The sequence below is a fragment of the Bidens hawaiensis genome, unplaced genomic scaffold, assembly GCF_021521415.1.
Source record: "Bidens hawaiensis isolate Kalapana, Puna unplaced genomic scaffold, B.hawaiensis_p1.1 tig00000978_1, whole genome shotgun sequence".
NCBI lineage: Eukaryota > Viridiplantae > Streptophyta > Magnoliopsida > Asterales > Asteraceae > Bidens > Bidens hawaiensis.
This window is the reverse complement of record NW_027491058.1, coordinates 853,481-875,519: the sequence shown is the minus strand read 5'-3', so window position 1 is coordinate 875,519 and position 22,039 is coordinate 853,481. Positions and strand designations below refer to the sequence as shown.

Here is a 22,039-nt window from a genome sequence, read left to right as displayed (position 1 = left end):
AATTATTTGTTTAAAGAGATATTAATTTAAGAATTTGATTTATCCAATTGAAATACGAAAGAAAAAAACAAGTTTTAAGAAAGTACCTAATTTGATAAATAGTTTTTAAACTACATCAAATTAGTAAATACTTTTTCTAAGTACACCATTTTGGTTAAAAACTCTTATAACTTGCATCATTTATATTAATAAAAAAATCAAAATATATAGCTGTGTGTATTTTTCTTGATGTTCCAATATTGATTGTCATTGAAAATATTATATTTTTTGTATCACAAGTTATAATGAATGTCACACTTGTACCGGCACTGTGACGAATCAAAGCGATATCATCCGAACAACATATAAACCCCAAGAAACTTATATTGTGAGTACTGGCATTTAGCTTATGCGTACCAAAAAACTTATATTATGAGTAGAACTTCATTTTCAATGAAATTTATAAAGCAACATCAATAATTTTTTTACACGCTTACGTCGTATTTAGTTTTTTAAATGTTAGAAAACTTATTTTAAGTTTAGAACCAATACTATTGAATGTTGTGACAGTGTGTTTGAAATAAATTAATAGATAATTTAATATTATTTTATTACAATACTATGTGTATGGCAAATATTACGGTGAACAATAAAAAGAAAACTATTAATTGTTTTGAAACAAGCCTAATAGTCAAACATGTGAAGAAGAGATGTAGAGAGAAAGATGGAGATTTCAATAATTATGTGTGTAATATAAGGAGGTACAATGAGATGTATATATAGGATAGGAAAACTTGAAGAAAAAACCATAAAAATTAATATATTCATAACATTAATAGAATAATAGAATTATTCTTAATTATGGAAGAGGAAATTGGTGTTAAAATAATATTTTAATGGATAAAATTATATGTTTAAAAAGATGTTAATTTAAGAATTTGGTTTATCCAATTAAAATATGAGAGAGAAAAACAAGTTTCAAGAAAATATCCAGTTTGGTAAATAGTTTTAAAACTACTATAAATTAGTAAATATTTTTTCTAAGTACACTATTCTGGTAGAAAACTCAAGTTTTCTATTAATACTTGCTTTGATTTCGGCTTGAATGATGATGTGCTCTACAAGAAAACAAACCCAAATAATCTTTATTTTGTATTCTCTCGTGGACCGAAGCCCAACTCAAAGCCACCACTCCAAAATTAGTGGACATGTTAGCCCAAACCAAATCACAAATATAATTTTGTGTGTACTGTGCATTTCCTTTTATTATTAAAACAATAATAATGATAAAAACCCATGAACGATTAATTTGTTGGGCTTTCTCATGGGCAAAAATATCCTAACACATGATAGTTAAAGAGTGAGTGAGTCAAGGCCTATTGCCTACGTGATGTAACGTGACAATGCGTTATTACATTGCGTTATTACACTTTTTAGTTATACCACAACATATAGACAAGGGGTGAGCTCGGGATGTACCTGTATCGATCCCGAAAATTTAAAATATTTGGTACGGCCGGTACCGGCACCGAAATTTTCTGTTCGATACCGTTATGCTACCGGTATTTCGTGCAAAATTCAGGAAATACTGGTACCCTACCGATACCGAAAACTAAAAACTTTGTATAGATTCGATACCGACTGTACAAAATCGATACCAAATTTGGTACCGAAGCCAGATAGGTACCGATGCCGAAAATGCTCATCTAATATAGACTAAAAAAATAGTTTTGTGAATTTTATCTTTGATTTACACCACCACTTTGTTTTTTAAAAATTGTTAATATTTTAATTGAATGACAGTAACTATTCAACCGATAAAGTCAAATGTTCAACTAGTAAAGTCAATCACGCCGTTTACTTGACTTAGAAATTGCAACCGTTTGAAGTCTCAGCTATTTTAAAATTATTACTATTTTAATGTGATTTTCAGTTTTTCAAGCCTTCTTGATCAATAAAAAATGAGAAAGAAGATGATTGCTCCTTACGTGCACTCTTGTTTATTTCTCTTATCATTACTGTTATCAGATTGTGCTGCCCTGGATACACTCTATGCAGATCAACCAATCACAGATGGCAGAACTCTTGTTGCTGCTGGAAATATGTTCGAACTGGGATTCTTTAGTCCCGGAAAATCCAAGAACCGATACTTGGGGATATGGTACAAAAAGATATCACTCTGTACTGTTGTTTGGGTTGCTAATAGGGACAATCCGATTACCGACAAATCCGGTATGCTCAAGCTCAGTAGCAGTGGAAATTTGGAGATTCTAAGTGGCAGCAATACCATGGTTTGGTCATCCGAATCAACGGTATCCGGGCGGAGTAATAATTCGGTGGTGGTGTTGCGGCTTTTGGATTCTGGAAATCTTGTTGTCTCGGAGAGGGACGATAATAATAAAATTTGGCAAAGTTTTGATCATCCTGGTGACACATTTCTGCCAGGAATGAAATTCGGGAAGGACTTGATTACAGGAATAGAGCGGTCGACGACTTCTTGGAAGAGTCCTGATGATCCTTCACCAGGTGTGTATAGTAATATATTTGACACAAATGGATATCCACAAGTTTTCGAGTTGCAGGGTAAAGATGTAATATCAAGACTTGGACCATGGGATGGTTTCGGGTTCAGTGGCCTTCCTATTGAAACAGAAAACCAAATTTATGCCTCTGAGTTTGTTGTTAATGAGAAGGAAATATATTATTCATATGAACTGAGAAGTTCAGTTGTTCAAAGGATGATTTCATCATGGGATGGCAGGACACGGATAATGCGTTGGATCGAGCGAACCCAAGAGTGGATTGTGTATTCAGATCTTGCAGTAGATAACTGTGATCTTTTTGCAGCCTGTGGTCCTTACGGAAGCTGCAACATAGACAAGCGTCCACCTTGTACTTGTATTCCAGGTTTTCAACCAAGAAATTCACAAGGATGGGATGTGTCTGATTGGTCAAGTGGGTGTAAACGCAAAACGCCTTTGAATTGTGGGGATGTGAATGCGGATGGGTTTCTCAAAACTACTGGGGTCAAATTACCGGATACACGAAGGGCATGGTATAACGTGAGCATGACACTTGAAGAATGTGAAGTGGCCTGCAGAGTGAAATGTAATTGTACTGCTTATGCAAATTTAGATATCAGAAATGGAGGAAGTGGATGTTTGCTATGGTTTGACGATTTGGTGGATATACGAGAGTATGACGCGGATCATAATATTTACATTAGACTGGCTGCCTCTGAGTTAGCAGGTACACATGTTTCTTCATAACCTTTGTTATTTGTCTACTAAAATAAGCTGACTAGTATTGTTTTGTTTTCCGATCAAAGGTCACCAGCCTGATTCCAACAAAAAGAAAAGAGTTGTCACCAGTGTCATATTGTATTCATCAGCTGCATTGCTTCTGTGTGCGGTAGCTTATTCGTGTAGAGAGAGAAAGAAAAGGCTGCAGATGAAAGATCAAGGTAACACAAATGTGCCATTTATCCATGTTTATAGAAGAATAATTTTTAGGATTATTGTAATATATAGTAATTGGCCATATTTTCTTATAGTGGACATGGATTATGCCCTTGATAAAAAGAATGCGAGTATCCAGACACAACTTCTTGGTGATATACCGTTCATTAGCCTATATAAAGTAGGAGAGGCCACAAATAACTTCAGTGTGTCCAACAAGATTGGAGAAGGTGGCTTTGGTTCTGTTTACAAGGTAATTAGTTGATTCTTCTTTAATAAAAAGCTAAGCGTATGGATGATTGTACAGAAATATATAAGTTGAACTTTAATCTGTTAGGGTGTTTTGGAAGACGGACAAGAAGTGGCTGTGAAACGACTGCCAAACACATCTCAACAAGGGATTGAAGAATTCAAGAATGAACTCATCTCTATTTCTAAGCTTCAACACAGGAACCTTGTGAAGCTTCTGGGATACTGCATTCATGGAAATGAAATGATTTTAATTTATGAGTACATGGTCAACAAAAGCTTGGACTCAATTATATTTGGTATGAACCGATTTATTTGTAGCATTTCTTACCAGATTGGCACATTATAGAACACAAATCAAGTAATGTTTAAAATTACCAGATGAAACAAGAAGTGCAATTCTTGATTGACCTCAACGCTTTCGTATCATACATGGATCGGCTCGTGGTATTCTTTATCTACATCAAGATTCTCGCCTTCAAATTATCCACCGAGATCTCAAGGCAGGGAATATATTGCTGGATGGTGACATGAACCAAAGATATCTGATTTCGGCCTTGCTAGAATGTTTGTAGGACATGATAGCGTTGCCAAGACAAAGAAAGTGGTTGGGACATAGTAAGAACCTACAAAATGCGAACCAATATAATACTTTTATAACCTTTTTTCCACAGAGAAAATGAAATAAACTAATATGCGCTTTTATTTTTATTATCTACTATGCTGCAGTGGCTACATATCTCCTGAGTACGCAGTACACGGGCGTTTCTCTATAAAGTCTGATGTCTTTAGTTTTGGTGTGTTGGTGTTGGAGATAGTGAGTGGTAAGAAAAACAGAGAATTCTCTCATGAAGAGCACAGTGACAACCTTCTAGGACATGTACGTTGATTTGCTGTCCCAAAATCCCAATATTGCAATCTATGCTTCTTTTGAATAACAGCCTTTCAGGATATACTAAAAATATGAATTCTGGTATGATGTAGGCATGGAGACTTTATAAACATGGCAGGTCTATTGAACTTATGAGTGCATCTTTATGTTCCTCATGTGTGATCAACGAAGTAATACGATCAATACACGTGGCACTATTATGTGTGCAACATCATGATAAAGATAGGCCAACAATGTTATCAGTACTTCTAATGCTTGTTAGTGAAAGTGATTTGCCTCCACCAAAACAACCTGCTTTTTTCACAGAAGAAGAAGAGAGTACCTGTAAACTTGAATGCGATTCCTCACTTGATGAGTACACGATAACACTATTGTATCCTCAGTAGCTGTTAAGTTGCTTCAGTTGTGTCTAACATTAGAAATCTGATTCACTTTTGCAGTGAATTCAAAACTCTTAAATTAATAATGGTGGCAATCCCTTTTTTACCATCCACGGGACCAAATAGTAAAATATGATCATTGTTTTGGCATGACATCTTGTGGACTAAAGCTAAATAGAAAATTTTATGCCTCACTGAATTTAGAGATGCGCTCTCTAAGAGACTTCCTCCACCAATATATATTGAAACTTTTTCTTTCATCCAATTCTGATTTCTAAAAGAAGTGAATTATAGTTCATCCAGATGAAATGACAAAAGTTGTCCTCGTGTACCTAATTTATGTGATCCATTAACATTTCAAAGTCATCATCATCATCATCATCATCGTACTCAGTATATCCCACCAATAGCAAAGCTATAGTAGGGTCTGAGGAGGGTAAGATGTAGACAGCCTTACCTCTACCCCATAGGAATAGAGAGGCTACTTCCGGTGAGACCCCCGGCTCGAAAGTAGTTTTGTATCAAGCCTTAGACATAAGGCACATAACACTCAGCCATTGGCACACCGGCCGATTGGTGCATGTACCCTTGTCTTTCAGCTATCAACGCCACTACATGATGCCTGATTAACCTTCCGCCACTTTTAACGTTATTTTCACGAGATTAGTAAAATAACGTCAAAATTAGTGCAATTTCACTTTTGCCCACCCGAGGGTTCACACATATATACGTTATATGCGCGCACCGCAAGTAGGGCTTCATTAACATTTCAAAGTGATATTTCAAAAAGAATTATATACATCTCTATTTCAAAGTAAGTGTCAAGTTATTCTATAAAGGGAAATAAAAATGAGAACGATGAGAAGATTTGTACTCACATAAAAAAACCTCACAATAAAAAAAATAATAAATAAATTATAACTCAAAATTTAATTAAAAAACGAAAAAAAGTAAAAACACACAAATGTTTTCACTGTCTTTCTCGTTCTAATAAGACAATGTTGAGTGAAAAAATCATTTTGCCTTTTCGTTATTATTGGTTTTATGGTTATTTTCGTCATTGATTGTGTCTTTTTTTATTGTGTTATATTACTCAATGTTGTTTTATATTTTGGTCAGAATTATGATACATTTTGCGATTGACTGTGTCTTTTTTAGTTATAATTGTGTCTTTGTTCATTTTCGTCATTGTGTCTTTAATCTTGGTATTGTGACTTTTCGTCGATTTTTTTTAAAACATGAATGACGGGGGAAACAATTTTGTTTTTAACATTTTTTGTTTTTTACGTATATTTGAAGTTATGATTTTTTAAAGAGTTTTTTGCGTGGTCACAAATCCTTCTCATTTTTTTATTATCTTTCTCATTATTGAGTTCTAAAATTCCTACAGAGGTGGTAATTGTGTGATATAATTTGAATTAATCAAGGGATTGCACCCTACTTTTCATGTCTACCCTTTTCACTTGACTCTGGTTTTTGTTTGACTCCAACTGCACTATTGGTAAAACACTATTGCCTTTCTTTACCTGCAATGTTGTTTCAAAACATGTTGTTCTGGACATGCAAACTGGCTCATGCTAGACCGTCCCAAGCCCATCACATGAGAGGTAAATCAGCCTCACTCAGCAGCAAGGCGATTGACGCTTAGGATCGGTTTCAAACCTATGACCTCTAGGTTATTGTACCACGACCTCTACCTGCAATGTTGACTTAGATGATCTTCGAAATTTAGTAAATTGAACTATGTCAATACTGGAATTTAATATACATAAGTGTGGATTTTTCAAAACAAATGTAACTTCAATAGGAAAAAGTCTAAGATGTTGATTAAAAAAATACAAATCAAGCTTCAACACCTTCTAGATAAAATAGCTTTTAGCAATGTCATTCTAATAAATATTTCTACGGACGCTAGTGTGAAAAAAACAGAGAAAAATCATAGCTATTTAAGGTTGTTGTACACCGCAATTTTTTGTATTAAAATGAATACTACTGGACGATCAGATTGCACCCAAGTGTCATCATATCAAATGGTCAATCATGCAGTTGACTTGGACTTAGAACTTTCAACAACTATTTACAACGGTTTCAGTTTTCTGATCGATGTCGAAAGGTCAATCAAAAACATTTATAAAATACCTTTACTAGCTAAGGCAAGTAAGGTGTCGAATCCACAGGGAATCAGTGGAAAGTGCTAATCAAGTTTAATACTTTGTAATTAATTATTTAGGATGGACAAACGATGTCAAGCAGATTAAATAATGATTTGTTTGTAAACAATTTGAGAAAAGTAACCAAACTCCAGGTTTCAGGTTGTGAAGCAGACTAGACCAATTGTTAAACCTATTTGGAAAACTCGATTGATTACACTTATAATCAAAAGACTAGATATTTGACCTCACTAACTGACAGAACTTAATCCGAACAATTGATTTGGATGAATAATAACCTAATTGATTACCAGTTTTAAGATTTGATAAATGTAAGTGATTTAATGGTAAATGATAAACGGGCCAATGACTCAAAGAACTTAATCCTAAAAGTTGATGACCACAAATCAATAAACTGATAAAAACACAAAACATTCAATTATGAAAAACTGTTGAATGCATAAACAAATGTAAAGATTCAACTAACCGAATGATTAACCAAACCTAAATCCAATATTAAGGTTCAAAATACCAAAAAGTCTAACAACAAACACAACTCTACGCCCGGAGATGGTCATAAAAGCTTTAGCCTAGCATATGCATCTTGAAGATCTTGATTCTTGGTTGAGATGATGAGAACATGAATGATTGTGGTGAGTGGTAGGTGTTAGGATGGTGTATGATGGCCTCCAAGAAGTCCCAAGAATGATTATGAATGAATGGTATCGACCTTAGGGTTTTTGGGCCTTAAATATGGAAGAAAAATCACCAAAAACTCATTTTCCGTCAGACCATACCGTAAGCTACGGTCTGGCCACCGTAGCTTACGGTTTCTTAACTCTGCTTTACGGTCTCTGCTAGGCCAAAACACTGTTTTCTTCATAAAATCTTCATTTCAACTCCGTTTTCCTCCCCGTTTGCGGCCACGTCTTCGTAATTCAATTCTGTATCATCTCATAGATCATTAATTTCATTTCCACTCCACCATGAATGCTCCAAATTAGCTTCTTTAAGCTCCGTTAAGCTCCGATCACATGTAAACATAAAACCAATCAAAGTATTTGTGTTCGATACATATAAACAAGTAAAACACACAATATAAACACTTAAAGCACGTTCTTTCATCCTTACATCATTTTCCACCCTCCAAAGATCAATAAAAATGCAAAATAAGATAATTCCTCTATATCATCAATGGAGGATCATTCCATATGTTTATTCTTCCTTATTTCTTTTATATCTACTGTATTAGTTTGTGCTGCCCAAGACACCCTCTATGCATATCAACCAATTAAAGATGGTGAAACCATTGTTTCTTCTGGGAACATGTTTGAATTGGGGTTTTTTAGCCTTGGAAAATCCAGGAACCGATACTTGGGGATATGTTACAAAAAGATATCAGTCTGTATTGCCGTATGGGTTGCTAACCGGGAAACTCCGGTTACCGACAAATCGGGAATGTTCAAGCTTAGTAGTGATGGAAACCTGGAGATTATTAGTGGCGGAAACACCATGATCTGGTCATCCAAATCAACGGTATCCGGCCGGGGTAATAATCCGGGGGAGGTGGTTCTGCAGCTTCTGGAAATCTTGTTTTATGGGAGAAGGTTGATAATAACACCAACAACAATGTGATTTGGCAAAGTTTTGATTATCCTGGTGACACATTCTTACCAAGAATGAAAATGGGGAAGGACTTGGTAAAGGGGTTGCGCCGAGATATGATTTCTTGGAAGAGTCCTGATGATCCTTCTATATGTATGTATAGTAATATAGTAGACACAACCGGATATCCGCAAGTTTTTGGGTGGCAATATCAAGTTATAATATCAAGGCTAGGACCGTGGGATGGTCTGGGCTTTAGCGGCTTTCCCAACGATAAAGCAAACCCGATTTATCAATCTGATTTTATTGTTAATGAGAAAGAAATATATCATAGATATAAACTTACAAGTTCTGTTGTTCATAGGGTGGTTCGAGCGAATCCAAAAGTGGATTGTGTATGGGATCTTAAGGTAGATAATTGTGATCTTTTTGCATTGTGTGGTCCTTATGGAAGTTGTAGCATTGACAAGCATCCACCTTGTCTTTGTATGCCTGGTTTTGAACCAATCAATTCAACAGAGTGGGATGCATCTGATTGGTCAAGTGGGTGTAAACGCAAAACACCTTTGAATTGCGAAGATGTGAACGCAGATGGGTTTCACAAAACTACAGGAGTCAAAGTACCTGATACACAAAGGACATGGTATAATGTCCATGACCCTTGAAGAATGTGAAATGGCTTGCAGAATGAAATGCAATTGTACTACTTATACAAATTTAGATATCAGTAACGGGGGAAGTAGATGTTGATGGTCTTCAGAATCGATTAACAAAAATTGACAGAAATTAAACGAAATATATGAACACGATTGAATACGAACGATTATATATATTATTGATTTTGTCTTGAAAGGAATGAATTACAATGATAGCCGGTGGTGGTATTTATACCCACCGGCGGTTACAATTTCTACCGTCGCGATGGTTCCTAAATGAACGCAACGCTTCTTTTGTTTTTCTAACTAGTTACAATATCTACACAAACTATTAACTAATTACAATTTACACCCTAACTTTGTTAATTGTCTATTTAACAAAGTTTAACTAAACTATAATAAACTAACGGGATATTTAACGAGATCGGGATTATTCCAACAATCACCCCCTTAATCTCGATCTTGTATTATGACTTGCTATTTCTTCATAGTAGTGTAGTTTGACTCCAAACGAGATGAGCCTCCTGATCCTTCCATTTTGGACATTCACTTTAATAATGTCCGAGCTCGTTGTACTTATGGCATCTCACATGACTTTTATATTCACGGATAGGTTCGCCTAACCTTCCATGGCCTTTGTCTTCATGAGCTTGTTCACTGTCTTTACTTTTCCCGGACCAACAACATTTACCCCGGCCTTGTCAAAAGTTTTCTTGGTTTGAACTCCAGTTGCCACAATGCTTACATTTATGTTCTTTAAACTTTTCTTTTCCAGATGTGTTGGTGAACATAAGTTTATTATATTTCTCTTCTTCATTGGTTGACTCTTTGATGCGTTCTTCATATTCTTTTAATCTTCCAATGGCTTCTTGAAACAACATAGTATTCAAATCTGCAAATTGTTCAATTGCAGCAACAATCTGAATGTACTTCTTTGGTACAGATTTAAGTAGTTTTCGGACTAATTTTTTATTATCGATTGTGGATCCAAGGTTGTTAGCTTGTGACACGAGTTGACTAATTTTTCCCGTGAAGTCATCGATAGTGTCCGTATCTTTCATTTTCAAGGCTTCAAACTCATATTCAAGAGTTTGTAATCTAGCCTCTTTAACCCTGTCTGCTCCCACAAAACGAGCCTTTAAGTCTGCCCATATGTCTGATGCTTTCTTATGATGAGCAACTTGAAGAACAATTTCTTCGGGCATTGCTTGAAAGAGATATGCAATACCCATTCTATTTTTCTTAGCATCAACTGCATCTTCTTCCTCGAGTACCTTCGAGATTCCATGAACATCAAAAATTGCTATGATCTTTACTGTCCAAATTGTATAATTTGTTGAACTCAAAATTGGGCATTGTAGCGTCATTGATGGTCCTTCTTCCTTTACGGATTCATTATTCTTGCTAGCCATTGATTGAGTCTTCTTCCTTCTCCCAATCTTGATATGACTTGATGTGTCACTATTCAACTTTTACTTTTGCTTTCGGTTGAATTATATATACTTGCGAGTACAGCCCACTGGTCTTTCGGTCACCACTGGATTTGATCAAATCTCTGCTTAAACTGCTTTTGATAAATTTCTTCCTGGATCGAATCTCTGACCTCCTGTAACTTGCTAGAAAACAGCCCCCTGGTTCTTTCGATTGCTTGATCACACCACTGCTTAACTGCCTGCGACCAATTACTTCTTGAATCGAAAATGTTGAACCTCCTGTTTCTTGATCTGTTTTTTTCTTGTTTAATAGTTATTTAATTTATTTAAAAAACATCTCTTTTTAAATAATTTATAATTCACTTTTCCTTATTAATTTTATCACTTTCTTATTCACGTTTAAAGTTCCTTTGAAATTTCAAAGATTAATATTATTATTAATATATATTAATATCAATTGTATTTTAACCCTTTGTCTTGATTTTTCCACAATTCTGGGTTCACACCACGTTGCCTGAGAGACTGCCGGCAAACAATTCCGGCTACCCCTTTACGTTTTCCCGATTAGTTTTCTAACTCTTGATCGATGCTTTGAACAAAACAAAGGTATGTTTTCCAATGTGATTTCGTTCTTGATTTCAACAGGTGATTAGGGTTTCGATTTAGGGTTGGCAAAATTGAAAACAGGGAATCGATTGTGTTCTTCGTGCCTTGCTTTGATACCAATTTGATGGTCTTCAGAATCGATTAACACAAATGACAGAAATTAAACGAAATATATGAACACGATTGAATACGAACGATTATATATATTATTGATTTTGTCTTGAAAGGAATGAATTACAATGATAGCCGGTGGTGGTATTTATACCCACCGGCGGTTACAATTTCTACCGTCGCGATGGTTCCTGAATGAACGCAACGCTTCGTTTGTTTTTCTAACTAGTTACAATATTTACACAAACTATTAACTAATTACAATTTACACCCTAACTTTCTTAACTGTCTATTTAACAAAGTTAAACTAAACTAACGGGATATTTAACGACATCGGGATTATTCCAACAGATGTTTGCTATGGTTTGATGAGTTAATGGATACTCAAGAGTATGAAGCATGTCATAATATTTACATAAGAGTGGCAGCCTCTGAGTTAGCAGGTACATATGTCTCTTCATTACCTTAAATCTTTGTCTACTAAAACTAGCTTACTTACTGTTTGCCAATTGAAGGTCACCGGTCTGTTTCCAACAAAAGGAAAACAATAATCACCAGGGTCTTATCGTTTTCATCAGCTGCACTGCTTCTGTTTATGGTCGCTTATGCTTGGAGAAATATAAAGAAAAGGATTCAGATGAAAGATCTAGGTAACACAAACAAGCCATTTATGCATGTTTATAACAATATGTTTTTAGAATTTATGTAATGGAGAGTAATTGGGCATATGTTTCGTTAGGAGACATTGAATATGCCCTAGATAAAAAGAATGCAAGTGTCCAGATACAACTTCTTGGTGATATACCATTCATTAGCTTATATAAAGTGGAAAAGGCCACAAATAAATTCAGTGTGTCCAATAAGATTGGAGAAGGTGGCTTTGGTCCCGTTTACTAGGTAATTAGCAGAATCTTCTTCAATTCGATGCAAAGCATAATGCAAATTGCACAGAAATATAAGACTTAAAACTATAACTTTTAGGGTGTGTTGGAAGATGGACAAGAAGTGGCTGTGAAACGGCTGTCAGACACATCTCAACAAGGAATTGAAGAATTCAAGAACGGACTCATTTCTATATCCAAACTTCAGCACAGGAACCTTGTGAAGCTTCTTGGATACTGCATCCATCGAAATGAAAGGATTTTGATTTATGAGTACATGGCCAATAAAAGCTTGGACACAATTATATTTGGTATTAGCCTCTTTAAGATTTCACGTTTAAATATGTAGTTGCATATGTTATTAGATTGACACATATTAGAAGCACACACAGTCTGATATTACAAATTGCACAGATGAAGCAAGAAGTTCAATGCTTGATTGGCCATCATGCTTTGGTATCATATACGGAATGGCTCGTGGTATTCTCTTTCTACATCAAGATTCTCGAGTTCAAATCATTCACAGAGATCTCAAGGAAGGTAATATATTGTTGGATGGTGACATGAATCCAAAGATATCCGATTTTGGCCTTGCTAGAAAATTTGTAGGACATGATGCCACTGCCAAGACAAAGAAAGTGGTCGGGACATAGTAAGAACCCACCTAATGTGATCCTGCATATTACTATAAAAACCTTTTTTCCACATAAAACGAAAAAACAAAAACTGAAACTAACATGTTTTTATTTTTGTTATCTACTATGCTGCAGTGGTTATATCTCTCCGGAGTACGCGGTACACGGGCATTTCTCTATAAACTTAGATGTATTTAGTTTTGGTGTTCTGGTGTTGGAGATAGTGAGTGGTAAGAAAAATAGAGAATTCTCTCATGAAGATCATAGTGACAACCTTCTTGGACATGTAAGTTAATTTGCTGGCCTGAATCCCAATATCGCGATACATGCTTCATTTAAATAGTATCCTTTCAGGATATATACTAAGTATGAATTATGCATGATGTAGGCATGGAGACTTTACAAACAAGGCAGGTCTATTGAACGCATGAGTGCATCTTTACATGCCTCGTGTGTAGTCCAAGAAGTAATACGATCAATACATGTGGCACTATTATGTGTACAACATCATGCAAAAGATAGGCCAACTATGCTATCAGTACTTCTAATGCTTGTAAGTGACGGTGCTTTGCCTCCACCAAAACAACCTGCTTTTTTTACAGAAGAGGAGAATACCAAACTCGACTCCGATTCCTCATTTGATGAAAGCGTGATAACACTATTGTATCCTCGTTAGCAAGCTGATGTACTGCTTTTTTATGGTTGTTAATTGTATTTGTCACAATTAAACTGTTCCATCTTTGTGTACCTGTAGTTGTGTCAGCTAACAGCATTGTCAAAACATTAGAACTCTGATTATCACTTTTGTAGCACATCCAGTCCAAACTCCTCTAAATAATGGATGGTGGCGTTCACTTTTTAGGATCGACAAAACCAATAAGACTAAATAGTAAACTTTGTTGAATTTTAATCTTTGATTTTGAACAGAAACAAAAGCCGCAATTGTAGGACAAAAGCCAAATCTCAAATTGAAACATAAATTAAGGGAAGAAGTACCGTGTGTTCGTATGACCGTCCGAAGCCACTACAATCCATCGGATTAACACCCTAATTACTAGATACATTATCGGCCCAAATCCAAACCATTTTACGCCCAATTGTAAACAATGGTAAGCGCATCTCCATAAATCAAATAAAACCCAAGTATTTGATATATGGCCCAACAATAATATAATCCATATTTCTCACTGTTATATATTTTAAATTTGACAAAAATATAAATGGTTATGTCCTTTAAACATGGTGAATTTATGGGCTTAGTCCTTTAAAATGTCTAATTTCAGTCGTTATTCTATATATGACAAAGTTCCTCGGTTTTGGTATTTTATACTAACGGTCATCCATTTTGTCAGTTAAGTCTTCACATGCGTTAGTGTCATACCCCAACTTAGGGCATAGAAGTGTGACTATCAGTTGGTACCTGTTTTTGTAAATTATGGGTTAATTTTAGCAGAAAACTTTTTATATTCATAAAATATTAAGTTACATTAAAAATTTACTCGAGAATAAAACACCCGAGTATTTGTTTTACAAAACATTGTATATTTTATTACAAGAATTACATTTATCAAAGTTGAGCCATCTTGTAACGCGAGCTTTTATCTTCATGATGATTCCAATCCTTGTTATTGGTTACTAAATTTAATTACCTGCAATGTGGGAAAAAATACGTCAGCATATATATATATATATATACATATATGTTGGTGAAACGTACGACTCTAAAAAATATTTAAACTACAGTTATAATACATATATAGTTTTATGTACAAGCTCAACAGAATTATTTCATTTTCAGGATTTGTACCGTTGCCCTACACACAATAATTCTCCGAGCCACATAGCCCAAAATAGAGAACCAGTTATAACTGTTAGCCCACAACCACATAGCCTTTGCATGATTAGGCTACGTGGCCTATTAAAACGTGTCACGTGTGGACACGTGGTTCGACACGTGTACCCGGTTGCTTAACCAGGTCATCGCGTAATGCAGTGATCTAATGGGTTTGGCCATCGCGTAGCACGAAGCCACCCAAGTATCGGTTTTTGTGAAGATCCATCACGTAACGCGATGGGTCTATGATTAACCCGCCGTGTAGCGCGATGGGTCAGAAATTTCTTTAAAATTTCCGTTTTAAGTCCCTTAACTTTTAAGAATTAGCATTCTAGGCTAAATCTTAAGTTTGAAATTTTCCAGGTGTTACACTTAGTCATGTGAGAGCATAAAAGCAAATTGCAAATATATATATATAACTTTCAAATTTTTTAATAGATGAGGAAAAACACCATGGCCACTTTTCTCTCTTATTCATCTTCATCTATATTCTCTCACTTCCCACAACCGGAATTGTCATTCACACCGCCACAACCGGGATTGTCATTCTATCTGTCCACCAACTCTAAAGTTCTAGGTTTTATGATCAGTTTCAACTCCATACCGCCACGTTTAAATCAAAACACATGCACTAATTCAGGTTTTCTAGTGATTAAAACTATTGAAAGGCTTATTCACTTATTGTAGTTGGTCGGCCCTGTTTGGCTGTTTATATCCTATCACCACATGTTTCAGTTAACAAACCAAACCCACATTTGGTCATGTTTTTAAATCAAATTCACAGCGAAATTCAAAAGTGAAACTTGATTTTTGGTTCTAGGAAGTGGGATACGGTGGAGTGTCTCGATGAAGGAAACCGGTCGAGGAGAGGGGATTCGAGATACGGGGTACATTTGAGTAGGAAGAAGAGGGAATTGTCTTGGTTTGTTGTTCAAGCGACGGTGATCATAGTGGCAGGAGGGTGGAATGTCGGTCGTGTTTTTTTAGTGAGAGAGAAAGAGTAGCGAGTAGATTAAAGGAGAAAGTGGATATTTTTTTTCAAAAATAATAGCATATTAATTTATTCAGTTTGTAATAATATAATTAAAGTTATGGTTTATTAATAATAAGGGATGGAAATTACCTTTTTAACCTCACATGTGTGGCACATTTCAAGACTTAACAGACAAAATGGAGGATGGGCGTTACTTTAAAGGAATAAAACTAGGGAACTTTTTCATATAAAGGATCAAGAGTGAAAGTAAACTTTTTTAAAAACCTGGTCCATAAATTCACAAGTTTAAAGGACAAAATTAGTATTTTTATCTTTAAATTTTAAGTTCTATGAAAGACATTGTTCCTATGATAATATGGAGTTGTAAAGGGTGCTATATGTGTTATAATCTCAACTTTGTTTCTGGTCTTTACGCATATGTTTAGTTTATAGCTCATTATCACCCACATACCCCAAATCGGCATATCGATTTATGGCATAATAGCAATATTTCGTCTATTAAGGAGGATTCCCAGAATACTTAAGATAGAGATGATCATAGAAAATGTGAAATATTTGACAGGATCCGTTTCGGGAACGTAGAATGTAAGAGAAATTCATATGTTAGAACTCCAAAACCTACCTACATTAGAAAACATAGTTGATTAAATCGAGGATATTTACAATCTCCTCCCATAACCAACTAAGAGTTCATTTGCCTTGTAAGTCCTAAACCTGACTAGGGTACTGAAATATTATCCATTTACTACCCGAACAAGGCCTGACATGGACCATTCGGTATGTAATTGCCTTTCTTTTGATTCTAGTAAGTGAAATATTTGTGATGCTTTCCAAGATCTCATCAAAAGGTGGAGCGCTTTGGGCATCAGATTCTGTACTTTCAATAGCTGTTCAGATCGGTGCTTCAGGAGATCATAAACAATTTTTCACTAGGGGTTGGTAGCCCCTAAAAATGATATTTGGATTTGGTGGGTTCATAAGGATTTCAGTTGTTGACTTCTTTTACTTACTACTTTATTTATAGTAATAGTAAGCAGGACTTGAGAAGTCTTGTTTTACGCCAGATTTCTTTGGCGGTGTGTATGGTTGGTTGTTGACCAACGGAAAGAAAGAGATTGTGTCAACTATACCTACCTACGAATGTAATCTCAACCTAATGAGATGTCTTACTCGTCAGCGTGACCCTCAATGTGAGCTCCTCTTGCTTCTATCATGTATCGGGGTTGCTAAATTGTTAGAGCATTCCCATTCCATTCTCCAAATAATGTGAGGGGAGTCTTCATTTTTTAGAGATGGTTAAAAGTTGTTGTGAGAGAAGGAGAGAGAAAATGTTACTATTCATGGTTAAATTTGGAGAAACACACTATTCACCTCTATAACTTTATAATGTTTTTGAAAGTGGTTGTGAGTGAAAGAGAGATAAAAAGTAATGATACAAGTATAAAAGTATTATTTAATTGAAAATGGAAGAGAAAAGATTATGTTTTTAGTGTAATTATAGAGATGGAGATGGAGAATGGAATGAGAATGCTCTTATTCGGTCTCCGAACATGCCAACCTATGTTTGTTAAGGATGTCGTCTCTATTTTTGACAACGGGCTCTGAGAGGTGATCGAGGATATTGTGGTATGTGGTGGTCCGTTTTTTTAGGGATTTTCAATGGAGGCTAACCACTCTCCCAATTCGTTTTGGGCTTAGGCTTATATTCAGCTAAGGATGTTTCCACGTATGCTTAAGATCGAGAGCACAACCTTGGAAATTACATAACCATATTTTTAGGCATTGTGGTATTGATGGTTTGAATCTGGATTATGGGTGTGCGTTGGATTGTTTGCATAGTTCCCTTCCCGATCTTGATCTTGGCGGGTTATCTAATATGGACACCCCCTAAATTCCCAACATGCTTTAGCGAGTGCCCTTTATAGTAAAACCGTCCAAAGTTTAGGAGAGGAGTTTAACTTATCTACAAGAGCAATATTAGAATGTCTTTAGGCTCCCATGCTCAAGATTTAATTTCTTGAACGTTATCCCATCGAAAGGTTAGGGCAGCACATTTCAGCCACTACTAGAAAAAAATGCTTTCCACGACACGCGTTGAGTGTCATTAAATGGTACAGATGACATGCAAATGCGTGTAGTTAATGGCACAGTCATAAACGAAAAATGACATGCACCCGCGTGTCATATTTAATGACATGCATTAATGACAAACATTTGTGACACGCATGTATGACACACTTTCATTAATTGCATTTATGACACCAATTTACGACCAGCACTAATGCGTGTCATCGTATAATTTTAATTTACTTTTGTTATGGATAATTACCAATTTTTATATTAAAGACACCATTATAGAGAAAAAATATTCATTTCATTTCATAATTAGACATAGTACGTCAAAATATTACAAATATTCTCAAGTTATCAAAAATATTGGTTAATAGTCAATACAAATACATGCATCACTACCGGAAAATAAACTGTGCCGCATAACCCGACCATTCTTCCCGAACTGCATCAAAATCCGCATCCGTGTATTCCTCTTTGTCTCCCCCGACCTAAGAAGAAATTAAAAAAAGATAACGTTACCAGATTTGATTGAGTCAAAATGAATTGGGTCAAAATTACAAACCAATACAAATTACAAACATAAAAAAACAAATAAACTACACTTACATTGTTCTTGATGAGCATGCCAAGTCCTTCACGGATGATCTCCTTCATGAAGTTTAAGTCATAATAACCACACTCGGTACTTCCCGGCTGAGTTGGACACTACACGGTTACAAATAGTAAAATATTGAAGCCCTATAATTAAGATTCTAGTGATTTATTAAGATTTTAGGCCCGTTTGACCTTTATAATCTTAAGTGTCTTGAATAGTATTCCATAAAATGCATGATATATATAACTATATAAGAATTCAACTTGAGCGTTTGTTCAGGTCAACGCAGCAGCGCGTGCTGGTCAGTTTGCGTGCACAATCCAACACATATTATACTTAGTCACCATTGTCCTAAATGATCTTTTAAAAATGCAATTTCAATAAGGAATTAAGTGCTCACCTTGTTGTTCACCCAGTTGACTTTGACCCGCATGTCGGATCCCATTTTTACAGCGTACAATACCATTGCCCTACAAGTAGGTTATGAAATTTACAGCGTATTATATCAAAGAATATAATATCTAATCAATAATTTTAATTTGTATTACTTACGCATCGATAATTTGCTTCAGCTGCGGATTGACATCAATAGGCCTTAAGGAATCAAGATAATAGTAAGTACTAGTCTTCATGTCTAATACAGCTAACACCCATTAATTTCTATAATAATTGAACAAAAATAAAGCCAAAAAACTTAGCCCTAAATTATTAACGAACAGTTATTTAAATGAGAATTCAAACCCGGGATTATAGGGGACAATGACGATGTCATTTTGTTTCTTTTAGTCAACCGATTTGCAATTATTTTACTTGAATCTTCAATATGTTTGGATCTCACTTTACGATCATCTGTCATGGTTGCACTTGCAGTCACAAAACAAATTCCAAGATTTGGAATCAACCCATTCTTGAGTTGCTTGTACAAGTACCTGTTTATAATATACAAAAAGTAAATTGATAACTAAATTGTGCTTCAATCAAAAACAGTTTTTTACATTAAATTATTCACTAACATCATATATGAAGTAATAGTAGAACCACTCAGCCAGTCCAGTGTAAAAACAGCTTTGAAATATTCCATACTTAGGTACGTGTAACTCTCGTACCCAAAACAATCATCGTCACTCTGAACTTTTATGGAATCAACCTTTGCAAGTTGTCCGTCAGCCACAAGTGCAGCCATTGTCAATATAGGACTTTTCTCAATTCTCACCCTTGTCTTCCGTTGTGCTCTCGTCTTCCTTTTTCGAAAAGACTCTTTATCTTTTCTTGTATTCTTTCCCTTTCCTTTATGTTTTTCATTTTCCTCACTAGGCTCCGCTGTTTCATTTTTTTCTTTATGAATTTTTATTGCTTTACTTGTCTCCTTTTCTTTTCCATTATTTTTTCTTTTTCCTCATCAGGTTCTCGTAACCGTTTTTTTGACTTTCTTACTTTCTATTTCGAGTAACGGTATTGCAGATGGTTTCCTCACCGCTTTATTCTACAAAAATACAAATATATAATTTAAATTAAACCTCATGTACATATGCATTAAATCTATGTAAATGATATTACCAAGTCCGAGAATCGAATGACAAGCTGTCTTGGCCAACTTAGTATGTGTCCTACTCCATCTTTGACTTTAAAAATGAACTCTTCTTCTAGCGGAATTGGTAGTGTAGGTTCTCCTTGCAAACTACATTTCAACATAACTTGAATGTTCTCACTTATTTCCATCATTATAGTTCCTATGGCGACTATATATGTAGCAACCTCAACCGCAAGATAACACCTCCTATCCTACAAATATATATAGGATGTTAGTTGTAATCAAGACTTGCAATGATATAATACTTAAAAATGATAAAGACTTACACATGGTTCTTCAGGTGGTTCGTCTTCAACGTCTTCATTGCCCCACATTTGGCAACTTTCAGCTTCGGAAGCACAAAAAATATTCATACCCCTTTTCAACTTCTCTACATCATCTTCAAGTTTAACGAACCGTTGATCCCTTGTCTTCTTCTCTGTGTCCATGTAATGCTTAACCTTCTTTGGTAAGAAAAAATATTGGCGTGGCGTAACAAATTTACCCATTCCACGTACATACCCACGTTGTTCCTTCGTACCAAGGGCCTGCGTAAGCACATCATGTTGACCATATGTATCCTCTACATTACTTCCAGATTCTTTTAGCTTATCCTATAATTGAGACAAAAAAAAATATTATTGCACACGTAGATATATACAATAGACGCGCTGGCAGCCCGCGCACCGGTCTGCACGTGTTGGCAGCCCGCGCGCGCTGGTCTGCACGCGCGCGCTGGTCTGCACGCGCTAGCAGCTTGCGCGCTGGTCTGCACGCGTTGGCAGCCGGCGCGCGCTGGTCTGCACGCGCTAACAGCCCCGCGCGCTGGTCTGCACGCGCTAGCAACTAACGCGCTGGTCTGCATGCGCTGGCATCCCGCCCACTGGTCTGCACGTGCTAGCAGCCTCCGCGCGCTGGTCTGCACGCGCTGACAGCCCACGCGCTGGTTTGCACGTGCTGTTAACAAACCGACTGGCGCACGTGTTTGTTTATAACCTTATCTGTAAACACACAATTATAGTTATTGAGACAAAATAAAGAAACTTACAATTTTATAAACAATTTCTTGGACATTAGAGTCGAAACCTCCGGTTTTCCGTTCTCTTGCGTTTTTCCACAACAACGACCTATCAATCTCCTCTTCCTCCTTTCCGGTCTCTTTCATCTAAACAATAGAAGTGGATTAACATACACAAATACAAGTAATATATTATATTATTTTAATACATACAATCTCTTCAGTGAGTCCGGCATATCCCTTCCTGCTTAAACGAATTGTATATATTCTTTGCACGTACTTCTTTGGCTTTCTTACTTTTCTCTTGCGTTAGAAAGTTTAAGGAGTGTCATGCATGTTTTTATAATTAATGATCTATGAACAAATACACACACGAAAATTTTTTACAAACCTGCCACTTTTTTGGAAGTCGTTGTGCTACAAAAACTTTCCAGTCATCTTTTTTCATAGACGGAAACGTAGGCGGAGGATTGAGTAAACTCTCCTCATGATGGTTATTTATATGATTCATAATGTAATTCTTGTATAAATAATGCTTGAAGTTTTTCCATTTGTCCCCAATTGACTGGAGAATGTTTTTCCGGCTCTTTGGGTCAACTATAAAATGTTCCTAAAACATAAAACGCAAACAGTATAATTTAAAAAAAAATAAAGATAACTAGAATTTAAGATCAGAAGTTAGACTTACTGAAACATATTCCCATAACTCTTGTTTTGTTTCCTCTCTAACGTCTAGCCAAGACTCGTAAACTATAGGAACCAGATTTCTTGCTACCATTCCCTCGAAAGTAGCAAGTTTTTTTGCTCCTTATCCAACTAGGACCCCTCTCCTATTGTAAGTAACTAGAGTTTTTCTTTTGTTGGATTTTGATTTTATAGTCGGACCCCGGTGTGATTTGGAATCTTCATGATCCAAATCC

The 22,039-nt window shown here is 35.8% G+C and overlaps 2 pseudogenes across 2 annotated transcripts; both read left to right on the top strand.

The window, feature by feature from the left end:
• The first annotated feature begins 1,816 nt into the window (after positions 1-1,816).
• LOC143550224 (G-type lectin S-receptor-like serine/threonine-protein kinase At4g27290) lies at positions 1,817-4,964 on the top strand (annotated as a pseudogene). The gene is made up of 7 exons (XR_013138289.1): positions 1,817-3,228; positions 3,308-3,442; positions 3,533-3,690; positions 3,775-3,985; positions 4,068-4,304; positions 4,416-4,566; positions 4,671-4,964. The product of XR_013138289.1 is annotated as a G-type lectin S-receptor-like serine/threonine-protein kinase At4g27290 (transcript).
• A 3,306-nt stretch (positions 4,965-8,270) lies between these two features.
• Positions 8,271-13,711, top strand: LOC143549166 (G-type lectin S-receptor-like serine/threonine-protein kinase At4g27290; annotated as a pseudogene). The gene is made up of 8 exons (XR_013138097.1): positions 8,271-9,465; positions 11,871-11,962; positions 12,035-12,169; positions 12,259-12,416; positions 12,501-12,711; positions 12,815-13,052; positions 13,171-13,321; positions 13,424-13,711. The product of XR_013138097.1 is annotated as a G-type lectin S-receptor-like serine/threonine-protein kinase At4g27290 (transcript).
• Positions 13,712-22,039: the final 8,328 nt, after the last annotated feature.